Source organism: Arabidopsis lyrata, assembly GCF_000004255.2.
Source record: "Arabidopsis lyrata subsp. lyrata unplaced genomic scaffold ARALYscaffold_9, whole genome shotgun sequence".
Classification (NCBI taxonomy): domain Eukaryota; kingdom Viridiplantae; phylum Streptophyta; class Magnoliopsida; order Brassicales; family Brassicaceae; genus Arabidopsis; species Arabidopsis lyrata.
The window spans coordinates 1,583,128-1,599,777 of NW_003302547.1; the positions used below are offsets into that span (position 1 = coordinate 1,583,128).

Sequence of the window (16,650 nt, forward strand, 5' to 3'; positions counted from 1 at the left end):
TGAAATTGTAATCTAGTTAAGATAAACTTAAACTATAAAGCCCAATAAGTAAAATCGAAGCCCAAACATTAGAAACCCAACAGAAGCATTATTGATTTATTGTTTTGGTAAAACAAAAAAACAAAATTGATAACACTTCAAAGGAAAAAAAAAAACAAGAGGGAAAAAAAAAATTTACAGAACCTGAGGAATGAAGTAATTGGGCCTGTTCGTTATTACTAATATGTTTGGACGCAAGTGGTAATGCAATGTATAGTCCTATAATGCAATAACACAAGTTTTATTAATATATTCTATATTATTCAAATAGTTCTATAAAGTAACAAAAACGTTAATTAACAAAAATATTTTCTCGGGAGACTTCCAAGAATCACCTTCGTCACTTGAGAAAACAATGAAACTGTCCAATTAAAAGAAAAAATCCTTTCTTCTTTGTCGGTTTCTCGACGAATCCCTGTGAAGGTGATGCCTGATTCCTTAAACTTCGTAGTCGATTGGAGAAGATATTTGAAGATTGGGCTACAAAGGCGTCCATAAATTCAGATCCAAACAAATAATCAAAGGGATCAGAGGTAAAAGTATCAAATCCATCAATTTGTTTTGTGATTTTCGATCCAGTTGGATTATATTTATAAATATGCAAATCACTTAATCTATTACAGAAATTAATTGATAGCTTGTGCTTAACATGCTAGATCACAACAAAACGAAACCTAATTTGATTGAGAATTCCCTTCGAGATAAAGTAAAGTGATGGGTTTTTTGCTTACCGGAGGTGATGGCTTCTGAGAAAGATTACTGTGATATGATGTGAATAGAAGATCCAATTATACCATAGAGACACATAAATCGTCAATCGTGTTCACTTAAATAAATCTTTCTCAAGAAAGGTAAGATATTTACATAGTTTTTGCTTTTGAAATAATAGGAATAAATAATGCTTAATCCGAAAGTGATTGTTAAAAATTGTTAGTAAAGGTTAGTAGGAATGGGATTTTGAATCAATCATGTTGAATGTTAGGGAGAAAGAGTTTTATTTCCGGAATTTCTATCTTGCAAACAAAACACAAAGTAAGTATATTTTATAGATTATAGGAAACACTTACACGGAGCTGGAAATGTAGTCTAAGAAGTATATAAGACTACTAAAGTCGTATGTACAATTATAAAGATAAGAACTCATAATCTATATTAATCTCTGTCACTACAAAACTTGTTGAATCTTCTAAGAGTTTCACCGTCTTTGAGAAATGCAAAAGTAGCAGCTATTGGGAAGAAAAGTAAGATCAGCAAATATTTGTAAAATGATTGGTAGCTGTTGTGTTTGGTGATGGTAAATGCTGTTTAGGTGTATAGTATTTATAGGAAAGCTAAGTAGGTTTCGTTAATTCATAGCAAGTTAGAAAAAATATTCAATCCCGCAAGATTTTAGGGATCAAATCTTTGATATTATTGTGTGATTGGAATATGCTAGGATCAATCGTTTATTTAATATTTAATTTCTTTCTATAATTCGTAATTAAGAGGATATTGTTAGGATTTTGTTGTTTTGGAAAGTTGCATTAAGAGGATATGCTAATATTGACCCGAAAGTTTTGGAATTGTTTTAGGAAAGTATCATTATTTGGATCCGAAATTCACAAATGCGGGTCATTAAGTCGGGTCAAAATCAAAAATTCCGGGTCAAATCTTTAAAAAAACCCGACCCGATTGGAACCCCAAAAAGTGTTGCAAAAATGTATAGTAGATATATAAAGAGTGGAATGAGATATTATCACTAGTTGATTTTTAGGTTTATTGCAAATCTTGAGATAATTATCATTCAACTCTTGATATATGATATCATATTTCCCTGTTTTGAGTATATTTTTCATATATATCATTGATCTCATTAAACAATTAAATGAAGATATTACTTCTTAAAAGAAGATATTATTTATATTAGTTAGCTTTTAGTTTTATAGAAGCATAACAAACATTCAATGGTCTATAAATTTGTAATCACCTCAATCCTATTGAAATTTCAATTGCATGATAAAACATGTTTGACAACCTTATATATGGAGAATGGGTATCTTGTTCATCTGCTTCTGTCTTCCTTTGTCGTATAGTCTCAGCGTTTTAGATATATGACTCTTGTGTTCAGAGTAGTCACTTCCATAACACCATTTTCAAACCCAGAATATATGAAGTCGTCGAGCAAAAACTTGGTTTTCTCTAGTGTATTTCAATATATCTAGTGCTTGTATGGCTTGGTTTTCGTTCTTACTGTAATTTCACAAAATGAAAGAGTAAATTTGTCGAGTACTTGATAAAAAAAATAATATGTGATCAACAATTTATTTTCAAAGGAAGAACTAATTGAGAATTGATAACCTTGGCATGTCTCTGGGTTGGTCACGATGGTGTAAGAGTTTTCTTTTTCTAAAAATGTTTCACACGATCCTGAAAATGAAACCCATGTTTTCCTACAATCGGTTTCTCAATTAGAAGAAAATTGTAATAATTCACAAAGTATAAAGCAAAATAATGTTAAAACTGAAACCGGAACAATATATGCAAATCTCGGGAATATGACAAATTTGATACCTTAATTGGAATTACACATGTTCTCGTCGTTCGGTTCTTCAGCCATAATTGACCTGGTAGGAGAAGGAGAGTAAAGATGAACGTTCGAGAAAGAAAAGCGGATACAAATAATGTAAAAATTGTAAATCTGCCATGGCGTAGGGATGAAAGAAGAGAAAGTAATTGATCTGAAAGCGAGAAATTTGGGAATCGTAATTAGAAAATCACGAACAAAATTTAACAATAGAAATTAGCAAGAACGGTTGCAACTTGCAAGATATGGGGAAGATTTTATCAAAAAAAAAAGATATGGGGAGGTCGTGAGGAAGACGGCGAGAAAGAAGGAAAGAGTTTAGGGATTATATTTTCATAAATATTTTAATTTAATGAGAAAATAATTATTGTTTACGCTTGAAAACACAATAAATTGTGACTTTGCTTATGTGTCAGCAGGAAAATGTTGCAGTTTTTGATAAAGTGACTGTTGATTTACTAGATAGAGATTTTCTATTTTTATAAAGTATTCTTTTCCAAATTTTGTAGTCCTCTCTAATTCTGTGTGACTTTGTTTTATTATTTTTCTTCTACTTTGACGTTTTCTTAAAAATATTTTGTGCTTAAACATATCTAACGTCACATATCATATTAGGATTTATAAAACTTAAAGTTATAGTATGAAAACGAAAAATATTCAACGTGCCTACGCATGGCGCAGATTTTAATTTCTAAAACATTAGTTTCTAAAATATTAGTCTAAACGTTAATAACAATAACACTTGTTTTCTAATTTTTTTTTTAAAACACTTGTTTTCCATGTGATCATTAATAGAGTAAAACTTTATCTTAACAAAATCACTTTTTTTGGTTATTTGGAATTTAAATTATTTTGAACTTTTTGTTAAAAAAAAAACTTACCAATTCAGCCCATTAATAGTGTTTGTGTTGTTGTGGAATTTTATTGTCTCAGTACTGTAATTAGTGAGAATCTTAGAGACCAAACGGAAGAAAAAAAATGATGCAAAACTAAAAAAATTGAAGAAGTGGCTTAGTTTTATGTAGCTTTTAATTTTGATGATGTGGCATCTTGAGAGTGCTTTTTGAAAAAGCTGATGTGGATGACTTGAGAAGCTACAATTAGGGAAAAAATCCGGGTTACGCCTAGTGGCGATGTATGTGATTACTAATAATTTTGTATTATCAAAAAATTAACTTTTGTTATTAGTTTACATTATAGTATGTGATTATAATTATATTAAAATACTACTTCAAATGTTTTTTATGTAAGAGGTTTATATTTAAAATTTTCATAAATCTTTTATTAATATTAATTTCAGGGCTCCTAATTTTACATATATTCATTTTAAGCGTGCTTACGTGGCATGATTTTAGAGTGTTTTAAGAAAGTTGATGTGGACACATTGAGAAGTCTCAATGAGTTTCTTTTATTAGTAAGAGATGTTTTTCTTGATGATGAAGAAGATTGTTGTTGTTTTATGTTTATTATTAATTAATTTATTATTTTAATGGATCAATCTATTTAATCATATCACCATCAAGTTAAATGAGTTTATGGGTTGATATAGTTCATTTAATTCTAATATCATTAGATAATGAGTTGAGTTGGATTGGATTATCTATGTGACACCTTTATGCATAGTACATGCTATATATATATATATATATATATATATATATATATAACTTATAAACTTTTCACTAGTTAGTTTAAAAAAAAAAAACTTTTCACAAGTATAACCGTATATGCTTAAAACCTATAAACCTATATATATTAAAACTTTTCACCAGGTTCGAAGCCTACTGAAGACAAAAAAAATTTCAGTTTTTTTTGAGTCGATTGCCGCGTCAGCCGCACTACATCACATCATCGCAGCTGTACAGTAGAACCTCTATAAATTAATACTCGATAAATTAATAAATACTATAAATTAATAAAATTGTCCGGTCCCAAGTCGGACCAATGTTGTGGATGTCGGATTCACACACTCAAGTATTTTTATTAAGTAGGAAAGATTACTCTTGAGGGACAAAAATGAATATCTAAAAACTTATAAAATTGCTACGAAAATTGCTATAGTATTTCCTTCTTCTGAGCCGATCTCCTTTACATGGCCATTGGCCTTTATATTTATACATAGAGAAACGTCATTAAAATGAATAATTAAGTGCAATTATTCCCTCTTAAATGTGTCCGTTTTGATCTTCGGCTTTAATGCCTCAACGTTTGAATTTGAATTGGCTCTGATCTTCATGGGCCCCGCCTTTTGGCCCAAATGTCCTTAAACCGATTCAACCGTGATTTCGATGCCGGACTCATGCCGAAATGCAGTCACTTCGGATTCTCCTTGTGGCGATACCCACTTCGACTGTTCCCTTGGCTTACGGATTCGACGGGCTTCATCCTTTATGGGCCTTTATCTTGACTACGTGGCAATCTTTGGTTGGTCTCGGACTTCTGGTGCGGGATCCGACACCAACAGTTAGCCCCCCAAGTTCTTCGAAGTGCTATTCCAATTCGGAGGACTTTAAATGCTTTAATGACCAAAGATTGCGTTCCGAGGAATCTTCTGATTTTCCCGCCAAGATCCCATCAGTCCTTTAATTTCGGTGCTACCCATATTTACTCGCGTGACATTTGTCGCCATTATGACCGCATATCGTTTATTTACTATTAAAGCGGGAAAAAACCTTCCCACTTCTTCCACGATTTCCAAGACGGTTCCATCATTATCACCTAGCTTGCGTGAGGTAACCTTCTTTTTCATTATTACTTTTACTCTTGATCTTTGTGGTTAAAAACTCCTTCTATTTCTCTCTCCAAATTCTTCTTTTTCCCGAAACTTGAATTTTTCATTCTTCCCAATGACTTCCGATTCCGATAGACCCGAGTCTCCATCTTTTGATGAGAGGCGTTCTAGTAATGACGAGTGCACCCGCTCTAATGATATTGCCGGTCCGCACTATAGATCCACCTGCACCCTTCAGTCCCTCGAACGATTGAAAGAGCTCTGCCGAATTCCACCGGGAATTATGGCGGAGGCGCAGATAGCTGATCCTACGGAGTCCCCAGAAAACCATCGTGACGGCTATTTCTGTGTATATGAGATCTATTTTAAAGGTTGCGGGCTGACTTTTCCTCTTCCCGAAGCCCTAGTTCGATACCTAGCGGCTCTTGAAATCGCTCTTCCTCAATTAACCCCCAATCTTCTCCGTACTGTTCTTGGAATTATAACAATCGCGGCGGAGGCCGGATACGTTATCGGAGTCACTGAACTAAATGAGCTTCTAAGCGTGAGAAGTTCATCGAAGAAAACGGGGTATTTCTCAGCATATCCTAACGCCAACAGGAGCATCATTTCACATCTTCCGAACAAGGATGAAAATTGGCATCATCCTTGGTTTCTGATTAAGAAAACTCCCGCTTCGATTGGAAATCTTGCAGATTTTCTCCCTCCGAAGTGGTCTGCGAAATCTGGTAGAGATTAGGTCGCCCGTATCTTTCCCGGTTGTTTCTTTATCTTTATTGACTAACACCGTTGTTTCATTTCGCAGCTTTCGTCGCTTCCACTCTCCCATCTGAAGAGTTCATCGAATTCTTCAAAATAATTCTTGAAGGGGAAACCCTTTGGAATTCTTTCACTCTTGAACGATTCCTAGAAGCTAACCACAGACTCAGGATGAGTCCACCATGTCATCTTCATCAACTTCCGCCTCCTCCCTCAACTCAGGGGATGTCATCTCGGGCCCTTGCGGCCAAGCGTAAGATGCTTTCCAAGCCGATGGCTGCGGCTTGCGAGGAGAAGAAAAAGTTTCTCGCGACTTCTATAGACAAGAAGGACTACAGTAGGACCCTGCTGGTTGATGATGGCAGCACCGAAGGAGCCAGATCCGTTGCTTCTTTCAGATTAACTCCTCGTCGCGATCGTCATGATTCACGTTCTCCTCGGAGGGACCGATCTCCTCGCCGTGATTCACCTCGTCCTCCCCGAGATGATTTTAGCAACGAACCAATTAAGAACTTGGTTCGCCGGAAAAGAGACAAGTCCTCTCGCAGTGATTCTTCCCCGCGAAGGGAAAAGTCAAGGGCCCGGACTGATCGTTCACCTCGATCATCTCCTCCTACTGAACCAATGGGTCCTCCACGACCGGTTGATATGTCTTCCCCTTCCCAACCTGACAGTGAAAAGACTGCCCGGAGCGCATCTCCCAAAAAGGGAGATTCTGAATCCCGAGATGCTTCCTCGAGGTTAAAGCCTGCTATTGTCCCTCAAGTCAAATCGCTTTCAGGTTTGGTGATTCACACAGTCTTAAAAGTTTTTGTCTTTATTCAGATTCCGATTTTTACAACTCTTCTTCCTTTGCAGCTATGGAGAAGGAAGGCAGCATTTTCCGATGCTTCAAGACCCGATCGGGTTCGATCCTGCCAGACTTCGACAAGTGGCGCCCTGCGATTCGTGAACGCTATTTGCTTCATGCTCATCATTCATCCCGGGTTAGTTCCGCTTTATTTTTCCGATTATGCTGCCGTTCATCGAAATGACTCACCATCCCGATTTCATGCATAATGGCAGGCTAACGGTGAACTTAATGACATGATTGAACATTATGAGGGGCTGATCCTTGGTCGGGAAAAGGAGATTGACGGGTGGAAGAAAAAGCTTTCTGCTCTTGAGGCTGAACTAAGCTCTTCTACCGGCTCCAAGCACGATCTGGAAGACAAGGTCGACAATCTAACATCCGAACTGGCGAGGATTAAGGGGGAGCTGCAGGATCAGTACGACCAGAATTTCAAGCTCCATGAAGAGTTTTCTGGTGTTCAGGGTAGGCTTCAAGAATCCGAATCAAACGCTGATTCCCTGAACAACCAACTTATTGAGCTTAACGCGAAGTACAAGGCGATCGCCAAATTACGTGATTCCGAGTTGGCAAGGTCAGCATCGAAGGCCATAAAGGAGGTTAAGGGACGCGGGATGGAGTTGATCCAAGGGGCCATCCGCTTCATGCAGACCGAGAAGGCTAGGTCAGACTTGGAATCAGACATCAAGGAGCATGAGAGCAACCTGATTCTGTTGGACCAAATCCATGAAACAGATTTCTCCGAGGAGCAAGAAAGGACCGAACTGTCGACTAATCTTTCTGAAAAGCGGAGTCGCTTGGCAGCTCTTCCCACTTCGACCTTCAACCCGCATGACTTCGAGGAATTCTTTACTGAATCACCTCCTATAAGTGAATCGGGTTTAGACTGGGCAGGTAACGCTTGGCTCCTGACGCTTACCACCCTTTTCTTACCTTACGTTTTTTTTTTTTTTAAAAATTAACTGGAACCGTCCTTCCCAGGCTCAAGTGAGACGGAAGATGTCGTCCCACCCAAAGTTCCTGTGACACCGGAGGTCATCCCGGAGGATGGTTGTACTGTGGAGAGCGGACCAGGAGTTTTATCTGACCAAGCACCTGCCAAGGAGGCGAATGAAGCTTCGACTGTTGAGCCGGAGTCCGAGGTGGCTGTTGCTCCGTAGTGGCTGTGTCCACTTTAAATTGGGAATTGTCCCATTAATTTTAAGACTTAATTTCGAACTTGTTTTTGCCTAAGGAGGCTTTATTATTTCTTTTGAACAAGATATTTGCCTGAGGAGGCTTTTAAACCTTTCTAGGTTATGACCCCAAGGGGGTTTGGTTAAAATTATATGCGGGTTTGCAAAGTCCGCTTTTAACCTTTTGTGGCCTTGTGGTTATGTTTTCGAGATTTTTTGGCTGATCAGACCTTTCTCTTTAGAATGCGAGAACTGAGCTCGGCTTAAAGCGAGTTCCCCACTTCGGGTTTAGTCAACTCGATAAATTTATTGGGCTTGAGCCTTAGAAAATTTTGTAGTTAATGCGACGGTTGCTCTTTCCCTTCTTATTTCTTAAAAGTAGGGAAAACGGCTCGTCTTTAATGCAATAACTGCCTTTTCTCGATTTTCCAAAAATGGTTTAAACCACTCGGGCACACTACCATTATTGGTTTTATGGTTCCAAGACAAACCCTAAATCATTATAAATAAAGGCTTACCTACTTCTAAGCTTTATTTAAACACGATTTTAGAATCTTACTTGAGAAATATTTCGAGAATGGAAAACGAAAAAGTAGCCCCCGTTGATCCCGGCAGCCCACTTTTCTTGTCCGGCGACGGCTTTGAACCGGCCGGCGTTCTCTTCCCTCACGCCGTCTTTCACTTTCCTTCAAAGGAGAAGAAAGAGGCTTGCGACTTTATTGACAAGGTAAATATTTAAAGTTTTTGATTTAAAAACTTTTTGTTTCATCTTATTCATTCATCTTTATGCTAGGTTGCCGACAAGCACCGTCGCTTGTGTGAAGAGAGGCAACGGCTGGGCCTCAAAAGGCAAACACTCGAGGCTCGCATCGCTCGGGTGGAGAGGAAGATACGGGCCTTGGAAAGTGATCCCTTTCAATGGGAATGGCGGAACTTTGACTCTGTCGCTGAGATCCCGAAGATGCTTCGGATGTATCTCCGCGCTAAAGGAGTCCCGGGTCCCGTGAACGCCCCGGTCTATGCCGTTCCATCTGACAGCGAAGAAGAAGACGAAGAGGAGGCCAGCACCTGTCGGAAACGCGTTCGGGATCATCCCGAAGTGGATGCCAAGAACAAGGCGTCCACTTCGAAGACTAAACCGGCGATGAAGGAGCCTGTTCCTGAGCCTCTTCCATAAATGTTCTCTAACTTCTTCACTTATTTTGAACTCGTAATGGGCTTCGGCCCCTTTTTATTTATGGAAACATTTGCAATTTTCCTTACTTTTCAAATATTCTCGGAGATGCGTCTTTTAATGCAGGATCTGTTCGAGGGCATAAATCTCTCCGCGAATCACTCCATTTCTAGGATAGAATCCGCAGCTTGCTAGGGATATGGCGTTCCTATAAATTATAGTCTCAATTTCCTTTTACTCCTCGCCATTCTTTTCATTTTAGTAGGTATGGAGTTCAATCTTCGCTGTTCAGAATCTATGCCCGACTTCTCCAGAATCGGAATGATAAACGAAGATGTTCCAAATGAGCCAAGCAGGCAGCCTCCTCCACTTCGCGGCTTCTTAAGATCTCAGATCCGAGCCCCATGTGCTTTAATCAGGGATCTCCCAATCAGAGACCAAGGAACAGCGACGGCGTTCATAGAGGCACTCGCGCTTCAACACCGGAAGCTTATGTTGGAAAAGAGGAGACTCCGGAAGAGGATTAACCGGATGCAACGCAGGCTTACTATGGTGTCAAGAGATCTTCACATCCTTGAATCTCACCCCAGAGAGTGGATTGAGCTTGGAATCTCTGACTTTGCTCGAATTCCGGACTGCATGATGCCAATCCTCGATCTTGCTGGTCAAGGAGTTGAAGTGTTCTGCTCGTCAACAAGATTTTCATAGTCCGAAGTGTACGATGAGGGACATTCCGTCTTTTGAATAAACGCTCTATTTCCAATCTCTTGTATGTTCGCATAGCCGAACCTTTATTTGCTTCACTTGTTCGCACAGTCGAACCTTTTTCCTTTAATAAAGAAATAAAACAAATTTTTATTAATAGCTGAACTCGTTTCCGAGCTGCCTACGTACCCATTTCGGGATCAAGCCACACCGTAGTTCATGTACATAAACAATGCATGTAGCTTTAAACATAAAACTTCTTTAGGTTGATCACATTCCAAGGTCGCTTGACTGGATTGTCTTCTAAGTCTTTCAACCTATAAACACCGTTCCGAACCACTTCGGTAATAATGTAAGGTCCTTCCCAATTAATACCGAGTTTACCGGCACCTTCTTCTTTTTTGTTGTCAAAGACGCGCCTTAATGCATAATCTCCCACGAAGAACGGTCTACTTTTAACCTTAGAATTGTAATACCGGGCTGCTGCCTGCTGGTAATTCTGGATCCGAATCAAAGCTTGATCACGCCTTTCATTTATGGTATCTAGTGAATCATTAAGCATTGCTGAATTTTCTTCCTCATTTAACGGTGCTTATGTTCGGCGAAGTCCGGGCACATTAAGTTCAGCTGGTACTACCGCCTCCATGCCATAAACCAAGGACAATGGAGTTTCTCCTGTAGGTCGCCTAGGGGTTGTACGATAGGCCCACAGGACGGGTTGGAGTTCTTCATACCATCCTCCCTTTAGATGATTTAAGCGTTTCTTGAGATTGCTCAATATCGTCTTGTTCGCGGCTTCAGCTTGACCGTTTCCTTGCGGATATCGTGGAGTAGAATAACTAACTTTGATTCCCCAGTCCGCACAAAAGGCATCAAACTCGTGTGAAATGAATTGTGGTCCATTATCCGTGACTATTTCGTACGGAACTCCATGTCGACATATAATGTTTTTCCAAATAAAGGTCTTCACCGCCGAATCCTTGATACCAACATACGCCTCAGCTTCAATCCATTTTGAAAAGTAGTCCGTAAGGACTAAAAGGTACTGTACACCTCGAGTTGATTTGTGCAATGGTCCAATGATGTCCATTGACCACCTCATAAACGGGTATGGGGCGGAAATGGAGGAGAATAATTCCGACGGTTGATGGATCAATGGTGCATGGAGTTGGCAGCGCTTGCATCTTTGGGCGAACTTAACACAATCTGTGATCATAGTAGGCCAATAATATCCCATTCTTTTAACTTTAAAAGCCATAGCTCTTCCTGATGAATGACTCCCACATAATCCTTCATGCACTTCGCTCATGACGATTTCGGCTTCGGGCCCAAAAATGCATAATAGGTAAGGGTCACTGACACCTCGTCTATATAACGCATCCTTTGATAGACAAAATTTCGCGCTAACGATTTTCATTTTCCTGGCCTGCCACTTATTCTTTGGGAGCTCACCTGTCATGATGTAGTGCTTTATTGGCTCCCTCCAGTCAGCCCCCCAATCTTTAGCCGGAATTTGGTCAACCTTGTGAAATACTCGTGGCTCTGGCTCGGGATGCTCGTTTGGTTCAAGAACATCCTCCTCGATTAACGGCTCGGTTTCTAACATTGTTTCTGGAATCACATCTTCAGCTAAGACAACGGGTTCCTTGTTAGATGTATTTGATCCCTCTGACTTCCTTCGTTTGTTGGGTGGCGGTTCGATCTCTGGTTCGCCACGGTCGTGTGCCGCTGCTCGAGACCTTGTAACGACGAGGGTTTCTTTGCTGTCTTGAATGCTTCGCTCCGAAATGCATTCCACTGGAATAACTCTTTTCAACTCAGGATCTGATGTTGACGCCAATGCGGCAAGTGCATCCGCAGTTGTATTCTCTCCTCGAGGTATGCGGATTAATTCGAATTTCGAGAAATTTTTAGATAGATCCTTCACCACTTCGAGGTACGCTTCCATTCTTGAGTCTTTGGCTTCATAGTCTCCATTAAACTGGTTAACTACTAATTGCGAATCGCAATAAGCCAATATTTCCTTAGCTCCAACTCCTTGTGCTAATCGAAGTCCGGCAATCAGGGCTTCGTATTCTGCCTCGTTGTTGGAGGCATTGAATAACAACCGGAATGATTGTTCTAGAATTTCTGATGTTGGAGACTCCAACTTGATTCCCACTCCGGATCCTTGCTTTGTTGAAGACCCGTCTACGTGTAATTTCCAAGTTTGGTTCTCCGGTTGCTCTATCGTTCCAGGTATTGGTAGCTCGGTTAAGAAATCTGCTAAAACCTGAGCTTTCATACTGATCCGGCTTTTGAATTCTATATCGTACTCGCTTAACTCCACCGCCCATTTTGCCAAACGTCCGGACTGACTTGGACTATGAAGTATTGTTCGGAGTGGTTGGTTGGTTAATACTTCAACTGGATGGGATTGAAAAATGGGCGCAGCTTTCGGGCCGAAGTCACCACCGCGAGTGCGAGTTTTTCCATCATTGTGTATCTGGTTTCCGGATCCGTCATTGACTTGCTTACGTAGTAAATTGGTTTCTGTTCCCCGCGGTCCTCTCGAACCAAGACTCCACTAACCGCGTGGTTTGAAACCGACACGTACAAATAAAGTTTTTCATCCACTTCCGGTTTGGACAATATAGGTGGAGTGGTTAAGTATGCCTTAAGCTGCCCAAAAGCTTCTTCACACTTCTCATCCCAAATGAATCCTTTGTTCCCTTTTAGAATTTGGTAGAAAGGCAACGACTTATCTGTTGATCTCGAGATAAAACGATTCAGAGCCGCAATCCGCCCAGTCAACCGTTGTACTTCTTTGAAGTTTCTTGGAGAGGGCATATTTAGAAAGGCGTTAATTTGATTTGGATTGGCTTCAATCCCTCTTTCTGTCACGATATAACCAAGAAATTCTCCGGATGGGACTCCAAATGTGCACTTCGCCGGGTTCAGCTTCATTTGATATTTATTGAGAATATCAAAACATTCCTCTAAATGCTTAACGTGATCCTCTTTCTTTAACGATTTAACCAACATATCATCTATGTAGACTTCCATTGTTTTCCCGAGATGATTATGGAACATCTTGTTAACCAACCGTTGATAAGTTGCTCCTGCATTTTTCAAACCAAAAGGCATTACCTTATAACAATAGATACCTCTATCAGTGATGAATGACGTTTTTTCTTGGTCTTGGGGGTTCATCATTATTTGATTATAACCCGAGAAGGCGTCCATGAATGTTAACAGCTCGTTCCCAGCGGTGGACTCTACAAGTCGATCTATATGTGGGAGCGGGAAACTATCTTTGGGACATGCTTTATTTAGGTCTTTGAAATCGATGCAAACCCTATCTTTCCCATTCTTCTTTTTGACAACGACAGTGTTTGCTACCCATTCCGGGTATTGCACTTCTCTTATGGACCCTATCTTCAAAAGTTTATCCACTTCGTCATTTACTATTTTGGCTCGCTCCACTCCGAGCTTTCTTCTTTTCTGTTTCACCGGCTTGAAGCTCGGATCCACGTTTAGCTCGTGACAAATTATATTTGGATCTATACCAGGCATGTCTGCTGCTGACCACGCAAACGATGTTTTGTTTCTCCTTAAAAGTTCGACCAAAGCTTCTTTTATTTGGCCAATCAAAGTTGCTCAAATTCGGACTTTCCGATCTGGTTTGTCTTCTTCCAATACCACTTCGATTACTACATCCTCTTTTTCCTGCCCACTAGGAAATTTTTGCCTTAGTCCTTCTTTTGCGGGCTTTGTTAATTGCTATTGGATCTTCAAACGGTGGCTAGCTAGGTAACACGTCAGTGAAGCTTCTTGATCTCCCCGAATTGTTTCCACCCCATTTGATGTTGGAAATTTGATACATTGATGGTATGTAGAGGGGACTGCTTTCATTCGATAAATACAGGGAGTCCCGAGGATAATGTTGTAAGCTGCGGGCTTATCGAAGACAACGAAGTCCACGATCTTCGATACCTTTTTGGCAAGGACCGGTAGCTTGATTGTTCCGAGAGACATGGCTGACTCGCTTGTGAACGCAACTAATGGAGATGGGGGTCCTACTATGTCTCCTCGGCTGATTCCCATTCTTTCTAGAGTACTTAAAAAGATCAAGTCGACCGAACTGCCTGTATCGATAAGGATCCTTGATACTTCGAAGTTAGCAACATCAAGGGTAATGACTAGAGCATCATCATGCGGTCTTTCGAGATGCCGCGTTTCTTCTTCGTTAAATGATATTGAGGCACCTTGAAAATCTTCTTCTTCGCTCAAGCTTGCTTTGAGTAAGATATTTCGTCTATGTTTCTTGATGGAACTTATCGAATCTCCGCAAAATTTGGAACCTCCTAGAATAACATTGATCTTACCCTTAGAATTCCTTGGTTCTTCCTCGTTGGTTAACCTTGGTCTTTTGGAATTTTGATCTTTGGAACTTTCCTTTGCTTCGTGGTATTCCTTCACAAAATCTTTTATATCGAATTTGGAAAGATCTCCACTGGCCCAAAGCTCTGCGAGGTGCCTTTTAAGAACGCTACAATCCTTGGTTAAATGTCCGGTTACTTTATGAATGTCGCAATATAGACTTTCATCACGGACCCAAGTGTTTGATCTTCCTTTCCCTTGGAATTGCTTTCCGACGGTACTGTTGAAGGGTTGCGACCCAAATTTCTTTGGTCCTTTGTTCTCCCTGGGTTCGAATTTTTTGGTAGGGACGGTGATTGCCGGCTTCTCTTGCTTATTTCTTTTGGCAAAACTTTCTTTTTCGTCCTCTACCTCCATCCAGTTGTTTGCGCGGAAGAGTGCATCCTGAATTGTGTCTGGTTTATGAAGTATTAAGTCTTCTTTAAACCTTGAATCATGTCGCAATCCTTTTCGTAGGGCAGATAAAGCTGATTGCTGCGAGATTCTTGGGAGCTTTGACAGCACTCCTTTGAATTTGGTGATGAAAACTCGAAGTGACTCATTAGATCCTTGCGATAAGTTCCAAAGATCGGCATCCGAAACGCTTTTATCCATAAGGATGGAATATTGCTTTAAGAATACGGCTGATAGTTCGTCGAAATTGCTGATCAAACCCGGCTCTAACTGGGTGAACCACATTAGAGCTTGGCCACATAGATTTTTCGAGAAAAGCTTGCAGTAACCTGCGTCCTCATCAGCTTCATCCAATTCGACTCGTCCAGCAGCTATCAGGAAAGCTGCGAGATAGCTCTTTGGGTCCTCCAACCCGCTGTAAGGGTCCAACTTGAGCTTCCAGGAATCTTTGATCCTCAAACTTGCAATTCGCGAGATGAAAGGTGTTCGCCTAGCTTCTTCAATGACTCGATTGATATCTGGCTCCGAACTTGTAGCTTGATGAAATTTTGATTTCATTTCTTTTAATTCCTGGCTAACCTTCCTCATGGTCTCGAACTGGTCGAGGTTCTCCTGCTCGTATTGAGCTGCAAGTTGTTCTTCATCTCCAAGTCGTGTCTCTTCTTCCAACGTATGAGCTACGTTATTAGTAGCATCATGAGTTGTTTGTCCACTGGTTTCATTTCGAGCGGCGGAACTTGGCGAGTTGAATATCCCTCTTCGGATTCCCACAGGGTTTCCTGCACTTAAAGAGCGAACACGAGTTTGTATAGTGCTGACGTTTTGACTAAGAGATACCTGGGATGTTTGCAACGTATCGACGGCCTTTTCCACATCCGAGAACTTTTGTGATATGTCCGACATGGTTTGCTGCATAGCTTTGAGGGTTTCGGCCAATGATACATCAACAGCGTCTCCTCCGGACATTGTTGCTTATCTCGGAAATGTAGTAAAGAAAAAATCTGACCACTCAAGAATCCTCTGTCCCCACAGACGGCGCCAAAATGTGGATGTCGGATTCACACACTCAAGTATTTTTATTAAGTAGGAAAGATTACTCTTGAGGGACAAAAATGAATATCTAAAAACTTATAAAATTGCTACGAAAATTGCTATAGTATTTCCTTCTCTGAGCCGATCCCCTTTACATGGCCATTGGCCTTTATATTTATACATAGAGAAACGTCATTAAAATGAATAATTAAGTGCAATTATTCCCTCTTAAATGTGTCCGTTTTGATCTTCGGCTTTAATGCCTCAACGTTTGAATTTGAATTGACTTTGATCTTCATGGGCCCCGCCTTTTGGCCCAAATGTCCTTAAACCGATTCAACCGTGATTTCGATGCCGGACTCATGCCGAAATGCAGTCACTTCGGATTTTCCTTGTGGCGATACCCACTTCGACTGTTCCCTTGGCTTACGGATTCGACGGGCTTCATCCTTTATGGGCCTTTATCTTGACTACGTGGCAATCTTTGGTTGGTCTCGGACTTCTGGTGCGGGATCCGACACCAACAAATGTAAAATTTGACAAAATTTGATAAGATAATAAGATAATAATTTTTTTAGAATTTCTATGTAAATATATGGTCCCACTAATATTTTAAATTAATAATCATGTAAATTTATATATATATATATATATATATATATATTATACTAATGTATGATTTTAGTTGTTTTTTTTTATTAAATTAAAATTTCATTAGAACATATGTCTAACTTTTATTGAATAAAACAATTGATCTATCGTGGTTTTAAATTATAGTGGTGTAGTATAGATTTAAATATGCATCAT

At 39.9% G+C, this 16,650-nt stretch overlaps 2 long non-coding RNA genes across 2 annotated transcripts; one reads left to right on the forward strand and one right to left on the reverse strand.

Moving 5' to 3' along the window:
* The first annotated feature begins 329 nt into the window (after positions 1-329).
* LOC110226919 lies at positions 330-1,592 on the forward strand. Its single transcript, XR_002330797.1, has 2 exons — positions 330-572; positions 696-1,592. It is a non-coding gene; the product is annotated as an uncharacterized LOC110226919 (long non-coding RNA).
* A 391-nt stretch (positions 1,593-1,983) lies between these two features.
* Positions 1,984-3,377, reverse strand: LOC110226916. The gene is made up of 3 exons (XR_002330796.1): positions 2,590-3,377; positions 2,377-2,468; positions 1,984-2,268 (listed from the first exon to the last, which is right to left on the reverse strand). It is a non-coding gene; the product is annotated as an uncharacterized LOC110226916 (long non-coding RNA).
* Between the last annotated feature and the right edge of the window lie 13,273 nt (positions 3,378-16,650).